General features: G+C 47.7%; 1 long non-coding RNA gene across 1 annotated transcript; it reads right to left on the bottom strand.

The window, feature by feature from the left end:
* Positions 1-4,312: 4,312 nt before the first annotated feature.
* Positions 4,313-9,662, bottom strand: LOC147024168 (uncharacterized). Its single transcript, XR_015058910.1, has 3 exons — positions 6,878-9,662; positions 6,300-6,404; positions 4,313-5,189 (listed from the first exon to the last, which is right to left on the bottom strand). It is a non-coding gene; the product is annotated as an uncharacterized LOC147024168 (long non-coding RNA).
* Positions 9,663-12,425: the final 2,763 nt, after the last annotated feature.

Raw genomic sequence — 12,425 nt, 5'->3', positions numbered from 1 at the left:
AGGGGGGACGGGCACCCGGAGGGAGAGAGAGATATAGATATAGATATAGAGATAGAGAGAGAGATAGAGAGAGGACGGGCACCCGGAGGGAGAGAGAGAGGGGGACGGGCACCCGGAGGGAGAGAGAGGGGGGACTGGCACCCGGAGGGAGAGAGAGGGGGGACGGGCACCCGGAGGGAGAGAGAGGGGGACGGGCACCCGGAGGGAGAGAGAGAGGGGGACGGGCACCCGGAGGGAGAGAGAGGGGGACGGGCACCCGGAGGGAGAGAGAGGGGGGACAGGCACCCAGAGGGAGAGAGAGATATAGATATAGAGATAGAGATAGAGAGGACGGGCACCCGGAGGGAGAGAGAGGGGGGACGGGCACCCGGAGGGAGAGAGAGGGGGGACAGGCACCCGGAGGGAGAGAGAGATATAGATATAGATATAGATATAGAGATAGAGATAGAGAGGACGGGCACCCGGAGGGAGAGAGAGGGGGGACGGGCACCCGGAGGGAGAGAGAGGGGGGACGGGCACCCGGAGGGAGAGAGAGGGGGACGGGCACCTGGAGGGAGAGAGAGAGGGGGACAGGCACCCGGAGGGAGAGAGATATAGATATAGATATAGATATAGATATAGAGATAGAGATAGAGATAGAGATAGAGAGAGAGAGAGAGGACAGGCACCCGGAGGGAGAGAGAGAGGGGGACGGGCACCCGGAGGGAGAGAGAGGGGGACGGGCACCCGGAGGGAGAGAGAGAGGGGGACGGGCACCCGGAGGGAGAGAGAGGGGGACGGGCACCCGGAGGGAGAGAGAGAGGGGGACGGGCACCCGGAGGGAGAGAGAGGGGGGACGGGCACCCGGAGGGAGAGAGAGATATAGATATAGATATAGATATAGATATAGATATAGAGATAGAGATAGAGATAGAGATAGAGAGAGAGAGGACGGGCACCCGGAGGGAGAGAGAGGGGGGACGGGCGCCCGGAGGGAGAGAGAGGAGGGACGGGCACCCGGAGGGAGAGAGAGGGGGGACGGGCACCCGGAGGGAGAGAGAGGGGGGACGGGCACCCGGAGGGAGAGAGAGGGGGGACGGGCACCCGGAGGGAGAGAGAGATATAGATATAGATATAGAGATAGAGATAGAGAGGACGGGCACCCGGAGGGAGAGAGAGGGGGGACGGGCACCCGGAGGGAGAGAGAGGGGGGACGGGCAACCGGAGGGAGAGAGGGGGGGGACAGGCACCCGGAGGGAGAGAGAGATATAGATATAGATATAGAGATAGAGATAGAGATAGAGAGAGAGAGGACGGGCACCCGGAGGGAGAGAGAGGGGGGACACACACACACAGACACAGACACAGACACAGACACAGACACAGAGAGAGAGAGAGAGAGAGAGAGAGAGAGAGAGAGAGAGAGAGAGAGAGAGAGAGAGAGAGAGAGAGAGAGAGAGAGAGAGAGAGAGAGAGAGAGAGAGGACGGGCACCCGGAGGGAGAGAGAGGGGGGACGGGCACCTGGAGGGAGAGAGAGGGGGGACAGGCACCTGGAGGGAGAGAGAGATAGATATAGATATAGAGATAGAGAGAGAGAGAGGACAGGCACCCGGAGGGAGAGAGAGGGGGGACGGGCACCCGGAGGGAGAGAGAGGGGGGACGGGCACCCGGAGGGAGAGAGAGGGGGGGACACACACACACACACAGAGAGACAGAGAGACAGAGAGACAGAGAGACAGAGAGACAGAGAGACAGAGAGACAGAGAGACAGAGAGAGACAGAGAGAGAGAGAGAGAGAGAGAGAGAGAGAGGACGGGCACCCGGAGGGAGAGAGAGGGGGACACACACACACAGACACAGACACAGACACAGACACAGAGAGAGAGAGAGAGAGAGAGAGAGAGAGAGAGAGAGAGAGAGAGAGAGAGAGAGAGAGAGAGAGAGAGAGAGAGAGAGAGAGAGAGAGAGAGAGAGAGAGAGAGAGAGAGGACGGGCACCCGGAGGGAGAGAGAGAGGGGGGACAGGCACCCGGAGGGAGAGAGATATAGATATAGATATAGATATAGATATAGATATAGATATAGATATAGAGATAGAGATAGAGATATGAGAGAGGACGGGCACCCGGAGGGAGAGAGAGAGGGGGACGGGCACCCGGAGGGAGAGAGAGAGGGGGACGGGCACCCGGAGGGAGAGAGAGGGGGACGGGCACCCGGAGGGAGAGAGAGAGGGGGACGGGCACCCGGAGGGAGAGAGAGGGGGACGGGCACCCGGAGGGAGAGAGAGGGGGGACAGGCACCCAGAGGGAGAGAGAGATATAGATATAGATATAGAGATAGAGATAGAGAGGACGGGCACCCGGAGGGAGAGAGAGGGGGACGGGCACCCGGAGGGAGAGAGAGGGGGACAGGCACCCGGAGGGAGAGAGAGATATAGATATAGATATAGAGATAGAGATAGAGAGGACGGGCACCCGGAGGGAGAGAGAGGGGGACGGGCACCCGGAGGGAGAGAGAGGGGGACGGGCACCCGGAGGGAGAGAGAGGGGGGACGGGCACCTGGAGGGAGAGAGAGGGGGGACAGGCACCCGGAGGGAGAGAGAGATAGATATAGATATAGATATAGAGATAGAGATAGAGATAGAGATAGAGAGAGAGAGAGAGGACAGGCACCCGGAGGGAGAGAGAGGGGGGACGGGCACCCGGAGGGAGAGAGAGGGGGGACGGGCACCCGGAGGGAGAGAGAGGGGGGACGGGCACCCGGAGGGAGAGAGAGGGGGGTCGGGCACCCGGAGGGAGAGAGAGGGGGACGGGCACCCGGAGGGAGAGAGAGGGGGATGGGCACCTGGAGGGAGAGAGAGGGGGGACAGGCACCCGGAGGGAGAGAGAGATAGATATAGATATAGATATAGAGATAGAGATAGAGATAGAGAGAGAGAGAGGGGGGAGGGGCACCCGGAGGGAGAGAGAGGGGGGACGGGGACCCGGAGGGAGAGAGAGGGGGGACGGGCACCCGGAGGGAGAGAGAGGGGGGACACACACACACAGAGACACAGAGACACAGAGACACAGAGACACAGAGACACAGAGAGAGAGAGAGAGAGAGAGAGAGAGAGAGAGAGAGAGAGAGAGAGAGAGCGAGAGAGCGAGAGAGAGAGAGCGAGATAGAGATAGAGATAGAGATAGAGATAGAGATAGAGATAGAGATAGAGATAGAGAGAGAGAGGACGGGCACCCGGAGGGAGAGAGAGGGGGGACGGGCACCCGGAGGGAGAGAGAGGGGGGACACACACACACAGAGACACAGAGACACAGAGACACAGAGACACAGAGACACAGAGACACAGATGGACAGACACACACACACACAGAGACAGAGAGAGACGGAGAGAGAGAGAGACAGAGAGAGAGACAGAGAGAGAGAGAGAGAGAGAGAGAGAGAGAGAGAGAGAGAGAGAGAGAGAGAGAGAGAGAGAGAGATATAGATATAGATATAGATATAGATATAGATATAGATATAGATATAGATATAGATATAGAGATAGAGATAGCGATAGAGAGAGAGAGGACGGGCACCCGGAGGGAGAGAGAGAGAGGACGGGCACCCGGAGGGAGAGGGAGGGGGGGACAGGCACCCGGAGGGAGAGAGAGATATAGATATAGATATAGATATAGAGATAGATATAGATATAGATATAGATATAGATATAGATATAGATATAGATATAGATATAGATATAGATATAGAGATAGAGATAGAGATAGAGATAGAGATAGAGATAGAGATAGAGAGAGAGAGGACAGGCACCCGGAGGGAGAGAGAGGGGGGACGGGCACCCGGAGGGAGAGAGAGGGGGGACGGGCACCCGGAGGGAGAGAGAGGGGGGGCGGGCACCCGGAGGGAGAGAGAGGGGGACGGGCACCCGGAGGGAGAGAGAGGGGGGACGGGCACCCGGAGGGAGAGAGAGGGGGACGGGCACCCGGAGGGAGAGAGAGGGGGACGGGTACCTGGAGGGAGAGAGAGGGGGACGGGCACCTGGAGGGAGAGAGAGGGGGACAGGCACCCGGAGGGAGAGAGAGATAGATATAGATATAGATATAGATAGAGATAGAGATAGAGATAGAGATAGAGATAGAGATAGAGATAGAGAGAGAGAGAGAGGGGGGACGGGCACCCGGAGGGAGAGAGAGGGGGGACGGGCACCCGGAGGGAGAGAGAGAGGGGGGACGGGCACCCGGAGGGAGAGAGAGGGGGGACGGGCACCCGGAGGGAGAGAGAGGGGGGACGGGCACCCGGAGGGAGAGAGAGGGGGGACGGGCACCCGGAGGGAGAGAGAGAGGGGAGCACACACAAAGACAGCCCTGTTCCAAAGTCCAAGGGTGACCGTTTCCTCAGCAGTACTTATGTTGCCGTTTATTTCAGTTCTTCATCAAATGTGACCACATTGGAAGAAACCCTGAAAAGAAACCATCAGCTCCACAACCAACCATGGGCAGAAATGCCTACAACAGGCACCAAGTCACAAAGATTGGACAAATGACCAATGGAGAAGGATCTTTTGGATGGATAGAAACATGTTGGCACTTATCAGCCCTAAGAAGAGACAGGATGCAAGAAAAGGAAAAAAAAAACACAATAAAAGACACAGGTGAGACGTTGGCAGAATGTTGATGGAACCAACAGGTAAACATGGAGGGAGGTCGTGACAAAGGTGTGGAGTTGTTCTTCTGGAGCAGAGATTGTCGGTTGGTGTCAATGGAAGGAACATTTGTTGATAATATTTACAAACAATGATACAAGTACACTATTTTAGTAAAACTAAATTACAACATTTACACATTAATACTAACCGATCAAACATCATCATCGACATATTATACATGTAATTAGACCAAGGAGTTTTAAATCACTATTTAATCAATAAAACAATCTCAGCAATTAGGCAAAACTTCAATGACCCACATGTAGAACCGATATAACCACAAAGCTCATGAAGGAAACAAATACGTTTGACATCAGTTTCTTTATATAATTGTTCAGTTACATTTGCTGATCTTGGGAAGAGTGTGTAGGTGGTGGTGTGTTGTGGGTGTGGGATGGTGTGTTTCCACTCATTTTCAAGGGTCACAGTAAAAGATATTTCTCCACTTTAGTTCAGGTCTTTGGATACATCACAAATGGTTGTGACGTGGAACGGAGGTTGACCACTCTGGTAGGGATATGATGAAATAGACAACCAACTTCATACTGGCACTTGACTGACGTTTCATATACAAGTGCAGTAATAAGGTTTTGTAACACATTGTTTGAAAGATGGGAAACCAGTGTGGTGATGGCATCATAGGAGTGTTAAAGAAAACTATAACTTCCATTTTATTTTTTTTTTTTGTCAACATCATACAATACTTTCAGGAAGGAGGTTTGTGGGACAGGGAATTGATCCAAAACACAAAGATTGACTAAATCCGACATCAATCAAAATCCAGGATCACTGCTCACCTCCACTCATCCGTTTCTCTTTATTCCCACCTGTAGAGCCAACGTCCACATTCTCTTCAATCTCATTCTCCCTTCCAGGTTTTCAAGACAACATGTTCACTACCATCCCCCATCAAAAGCCATGATCTTCTCTATCCCCGTTAACTCTCCCCAGCTTTCCTATTTTTTTTTATTATCTCCGTCACCAAAGGTGGAAAGGGGTTATGTTTTCACGTCTGTCTGCAGGATATCTCAAAAAAAAAGTTACCGACAGATTCGAACAAAACTTGGTGGACAGTTTGGGTGTCTCACACAAGAAATGATTCGATCTTGGTAAACATCTGAATCCGGATACGATAAGTTTTTAAAAAAATTTTTTAAGCTGATTCCTCACCAATGAGAGATTGGGCCAAAAACTATATATTGCATGATACTTCAAAAAGTTGTGGACGACGTGTGATAAAAAAAAATAAAAATAAAAAATAAAAAATAAAAACTTAGTGGATGGGTTGAGTAGGTGACAACAAGCCGATTCGATTTTTGGTTCAGGTCCGGATCCAGATTCGACCTTTGGTTCAGGTCCGGATCCAGATTCGACCTATCAGTGGGGTACAAAATGTAAACTGTTCAGCCTGGTTCCTTCTGTATCCATCTTTCACACTTCCTGTGTCCTCCCCAAGACCTCATTCTTCGTTACATCCATCATCTTCGAAGTCCCTCTCTATTTTGTCCCAATCTGTTCTATGCCCCATCTCCTCCATGAGCCTAGACTATGTAAATAAAACATAACCTGCAACATAAATGACAATATAACAGGTGTTGAAATTGATGTGCTGCTCACCTCAAATCGGAGGAATCGACCCCATTGAAATGTATGGGATGAGCTGCATTATCGGAGTGACGGTGAAGGGTGCAAGCAATGAAGAAATGCTTTGGATGTTTCAGACTGATCGGAGTAAAAGACAGTGAGACATCGATACATCGCTAAGGTTGTCCGATGGAATACCGAGAGCATGTGCAGTTGTGATTGCCAACGAGGAGGGATATTTTGATGAGGAATGTTTGAAGTATAATGCTTATTAAACACGTCCTCCGTTACAAATCAGCTTGGAATTGTCAATGGACTTGCATATACACATCAATAATTTTATCATCCATTCTTTGTAACCTTTCAGTAAGATTTGGCTGTCCCCATCATTTTAACTGCCCATGTAATATGCCATTTTAGAACAGGCCCTTTGCCAGCTTGGAACAGGCCGAGGCCTGCCTTTTGAAGTGAAAGGTGAAAAGCTGCCGCTCAGCTGTACTGGCAGGAGCTATTAACAGCTCAAACAAATTCACCAAATCATCAACACAATCACAGTGACCCAACAAGTATACCAGCAGCCAACAGCCAACCACTAAATGCATTGTCCTCACCGATGTGGGTTCCATTCCCAGAACTGCTCGATGGAGATGTCTACACCCTGCGACAGAATCACAACCTGTCCACGATTGGTTCTTGGACGCCAAAACATTAACAACTTGTCATGAATGTCACCAACACTCTAACAAGAGCATGGGTCTCAACCACCACCAATTGGTTGGGGGGAAAAAAAAAAACTCGTTGGTCAATTGGCTTGATGTACTTGTTGACTTGTTGGGTAACTGTGTCTGTGCTGATGCTTTGACAAATTTGTTTGCACTGTTAAAACTGCTCCCAGTAATGTAGCCGAGAGGCTGCTCTACACTCAAGAAGGTTAGTCTAGGACTGTTCTAAACTGACAAGTTATCTCGTGAGATTGTGAATTGGAGCCTGAAGGTAGTTTTGGGGTAATTAGGGGTTGGGAGGAGACGGAGCCAAGGGCCTGGGATTCGGGGAGACGGATCCATGGGCCTGGGGTTCGGGGGACGGAGCCAAGAACCTGGGGTTTGGGGGAGTTGATTTAATCAAGCAACATCTTTGGGGAGCACAAAACGAGACAACATTAAACTCCCATGATATTTAACTATTCTTTGTATCATATTGTTGAAGTCACATTTACACGATGAGGAATTTCTGTAGGTACCTGCTATTCTGTAATATTTATGTTTCCAGTTGCAGAACAGTTATATACTTAGTTAGTGGGAGTAATTGGCCACAGCTGCCTTCATGGGTGAGAGCCATGAGTGGCAATGGTGCATGTGCAATAACATGTAAACAAAGAATTCCATGCAATTGCTGGATGTTCTGGGTTTGAATTGCGCAACTAAAGGCTAAGCCGACTATTTCATCAAGATACAGATCCAAGAGATGTCATGACGCAAATAAAAGAAAACTGCCATTGTGATAATCCTCAAGTCATTCGATGCTAGAAAAGTTTTTTTGTTTTTTTTTTCCCCCACAACGACGATTTCTGCCACCAGAACTCTTCGGACAATCAGTACAAAAATTTCCATCAAATCACAAAATCCGAACACATTACTGACTTGGCTCACACCATCGCAGCCGAGATCTGATCAACATATACCGCCATTTAGTGGAAACGACTGATCATAGTTGCTATTCATGACCATAACATGAGAACACAGCGTACAATGCTCACCGTAACACAAACAACATTCGTTCCTGCATTACATGCTTGCATTTACTCATTTATGGACGATAACAAAACAAACAAAAAAAAAACTGCATCGAAATTAAAACGTGGTTGGAGATTCCTCAAAAGAAGATCACAGGTAATTCATGCTTCTTATTTTACATTGAGTACACAAAAGGGATACACAATGGAATTCGAAACAGGAGGAAGAGCCATTTGACCCATCATGCCTGCACTCTATCGACAAATACATCACAAAGGAGAGGGGAGCAATGACGTCATAAAGTAACATTACCAAAAAACAAACAAATTCCTTGAGCACTGACATCGCCAGGAGTTTGTGCAACCAAGCACTATGACGTCACAGACTTGAATCAACACCAAGAATCATATTACAAGGCTCTCCAATTCCTCCACAAGCAGCTTCCAATCAAAGTAAAGTAAGTGAGCCTACCAGAAAGTTACAATGGAAATTCAATACTCACCCATCGTTCCACCACAATCATTTCAACCTGCTCACAGACGAACCGACGAACAAACAGGGGTGAAAACATAACCTCTGTGTCCACCTTCGATGGTGAAGGTAACAATTGGCTGTGAACAATACAATTTACATCCTTGGTTTAAAGATAGAGTCGTTTGCTTTCATTATCATCACAAGTGTTCGGTTACCCCCCAGACTGTTTGCTGTGACGTCGACGCCTTGTGGAGAAGCTGGTACGAGTGGATGTATTACATACAAGACAAGGAAAGGAAGAAAACCAAAGAAAGCAGCATATTACACAGAATATAGACCTGGGGGGGGTCAGATGGTTGTCTGACCCACCACTGGGGGGTCAGATGGTTGTCATCAGATGGTTGACACCATTGCTCAGATGGTTGTCGAACTGGGGCAGATGTCAAAGATCACAAGGTGCCTTTTGACAAAGAATGGGGGGTGTTATTGCTGGCGTCCTGGCCATATTCCAAAATCCTGCCCTCACCTGTAGGGTTCACAGCATCAGCCATAACGTCATGACCTCAAGAAACGAGAATGGCACTCTGCATCCGGACATTAACCAAAATTGAATCGACTTGTTCTTGGCACCTACCCAACTCATCCACAACTTTTTGAGATATCATGATGTATACGTGCCTGGTGTTGGCTTAATGGTTAAGGTGGTGGGCTTGGAATCCTCGGATCCTGAGTTCAAATCCCTCTCGGCTGTTGAATTAATAACAGGTGGGGTTGACTACCTGTCATCCTTCTGAGGACAGCAAAATGAATGCCAGCTTGCTGGTGTCCTGTGACGGAGTGGCGACCCATCCAGGATTGTGTCCAATACCCAAGGAGACTGCTTAGGCAGCACCAACACTCTGCACAGAGTATGGTCCCAATGGATGGATGGATGGATGGATGGAATGTGAGGCGTTTAAATGCCAAGATTTCAGGGGATGTGGGGGGGGGAGCACTCCAAGATTATAAATAAACTCCACATAGCTCAAGGAGAGAGAGATAAACATTGGTATACAAAGGATCCTTTTGTGAAATGTTTCTGGTCAGGAAATCTGGCTGGATGGTAGTTCTGCAAATGTATTATTTCCATAATCACAGTTATTTAGCACTTCCAGATTGCTGTCCACAGCCCTGGAAACAACAACAACAACAACAACAACAACAACAACAACAACAATCTTAGCTGCAGATGCACCACACTCACACATACCTCGAACAATGGTGACCTGCAGCCAAATGCGAAGGACTCTGTTTATAGCAACAACTAGTTCAACCATTGATGCAAAATATTAAAATGTACATTTTGAAAAGTCTTTGTAGGAATTTTTATTTAAAAGAAATATTAACAATTGGCCATGTTAATTTTATCAAAACGAGCTGCCTTCTAATGTAACACATTCCACCTCCTGATAGACACCCACTACTCTGAACTATTAACCTGGAAGTGTCGTGGAGGTAATCCAAAACCAAATTCAGTTCATTTTACCTGCATTCATTTGCATTGCAAGTGGAGCAATTGCTTTTTGGCCTCCAGATGTATACATCACATATATATATATATATATATATATATATATATATATATATATATATATATATATATATATATATACATACACATACATTGAGGGAGGGAATGGGTTAACCACAGCTGCTGCAAAAGCACAGTTTCAACAGCTACATGCTCAAGTTGCTTGGATTGAGAAGGGATTTGTTTTTGGTGGGGGTGGGGGGGGGACTTGGATTGATAAAGGGGATTTATTGTTTTGTGTTTTTTTAAGGGGGAGAAGGGGGTTGGTTATTGACTAAGATTACAGTTACACAAATTGAAATTGTTCAGTTATAAACAGCTCCCAATAAGGCAAAAAGAGAAAGAAATTTTTTTTTTTTAATTCTGGTTATACTACATATTAAAAATAAAAAAAAAATTATTAAAAAGGGAAAGTTAGTTGGAAAGACATTTTCATATTTCATTCGATTCAGCCGGTGTTATGGATACACAATTTTCCCACTTTGGCGAATTTTATAGAAATATTATTCCGGAACAGGGCTGTAATTTGGCTGTAAAAAAGGAACAGGGAAGAGGTGCGAGGAGGAGGGTTAGGAGCAGGAGACAAGGCCTCCTCTTTGGCTATATTCCAGAGGGTTTAATGCCTACAAGACATTCTGCCCCATACTCCTTGTAATTGAGAATGATGTCTGGTACTTAAAAAATTCTGGTTGTGTCCTCACCAATAAGCATGCAGATGTAGACATGGATATAAATACTGAACACATTTGGCTTCTGGACAATAAAAGTTTTCTTCATGCGAATCAAATCAAAAGGGACATCACCCTTGATCTATCTCAATGTACCCAGTACATTGTACAATGCAACCGCACATGATAGCCAAGTGAGTGGGAGATGGCCCAGTCAAATGTCTCTCCTGTGTACCAAGAACAGTCATCTAGATACACGTGCAAGATCGAATTGTGTATTCATTTCTATTTCTGTAAAACGGCCAATAAATTGTATTTTCATTGTTCGACCACTTGTAATACCATTGTCAAAAAAAACAACACCAAAGAGTGTTTTTGAAGATGAAACTTGCCACATCCTCGATCCTGGATCTCCGATCCAAGCAGCATCGTTCATGCGAAAACACGTACGAATGAAAGAAAACACATGCGTTGCTGTCCAGACTGTTTCAGTAATGTCCTTCGACTTTGCCCTCGTTTTGGTGCACGATTGTTGCGTTCTGGCTCACAAAGCACCAAAACTTCCAAAATGTGCGTTATTGGTCATAACTGCAGTACGTTTATGATAAAGAACAACAGGTTGGCTGGAAGGAAGGCTAAAGAGATGGGCCAAATAATTCAGGAGCCATCCACGGAAGACGCTACAAACACTTGAGAACTCGATAAGAATGCCTTTCCCGAAATGTTCCACCTTCTCATGGAAACAGCGAAACCCTCCAGACAAGTTTGATACACATTTGGGACTAAATTTCACCTGCGGCATGGTGAGAAGCAAGTTCATTTGATGGCAGATATCCTCTGCTCCTCTCAAAACGAACGGACGTGGACAGACGAACAACTACACTGATCAAATTAGCTCAGTTACAACTACCATTCGAGAGAAGACAGTATTTTATGTTCTTAAACCCATCAATTACAACCGGCATTCTCAGTTTGTCAGTAATGAATGTTCGAACAATGGATGGAATCATCAGAATGTTGATCGAGGTGAGATAACCAACATGGGAAGGCAGGAGAAGCTGAGGTTTTGGGTAGTAACCCTTGCAAGGAGCAAAAGAGGGAAACCCGGAATTAGGGATGGGCCTGAAAGTTGATATATAGGGTGAGAGTGAGTGAGTCAGAGTGGTGTCAAGGTGCATATGTTGTGGGATGACGTATTTCAGGCCTCTACCCCATCTCAAGTAACACGAAAATTAAAGTTTCATGAACTTTTTTGTGAGATTCGTTGTTTATCAGTAGTTTGACTGGGCTCACAAAGCCTGGCGTAAGCTTAACGGTTAAAGTGGCTGGCTTGAGATCTACCCATTGAATCAACACCGGGTGGGTTGACTCAGTCTGTCATCCTTCCGAGTTTGGAAAAATGAGCACCAGCTTACTGGTAACAGGGAAACTGCATCAGCGGCACAGCCATGCTTCCAGATAAACGATGCAACCGAGCAGACAAAGGCTGCATACGAAACAACAACATGGACCGAGTTGTAGCCTCTGAAGTACAGTGCGACAACTTTTGCACAGAAAAGGACAACAGCATTATTCAGACAAAATCTTACAATAAACCCTTTGAACATTGAGCTCCTTGGACTTTCGGCTCTGCTAACCTGGGCTCCCTGGAGAAAAATCTGAGCATATTGAGGTTTGAATAGCGGTTGGTAAAGCGGCCGCTTGGGTTCAAATG

The sequence above is a fragment of the Eptatretus burgeri genome, chromosome 6, assembly GCF_056783735.1.
Source record: "Eptatretus burgeri isolate ZD-2024b chromosome 6, Ebu_testis_v1, whole genome shotgun sequence".
In the NCBI taxonomy this organism is placed as follows: domain Eukaryota; kingdom Metazoa; phylum Chordata; class Myxini; order Myxiniformes; family Myxinidae; genus Eptatretus; species Eptatretus burgeri.
Note: the sequence above shows the minus strand (reverse complement) of the source record. Positions and strands in the feature narration are given on the sequence as shown.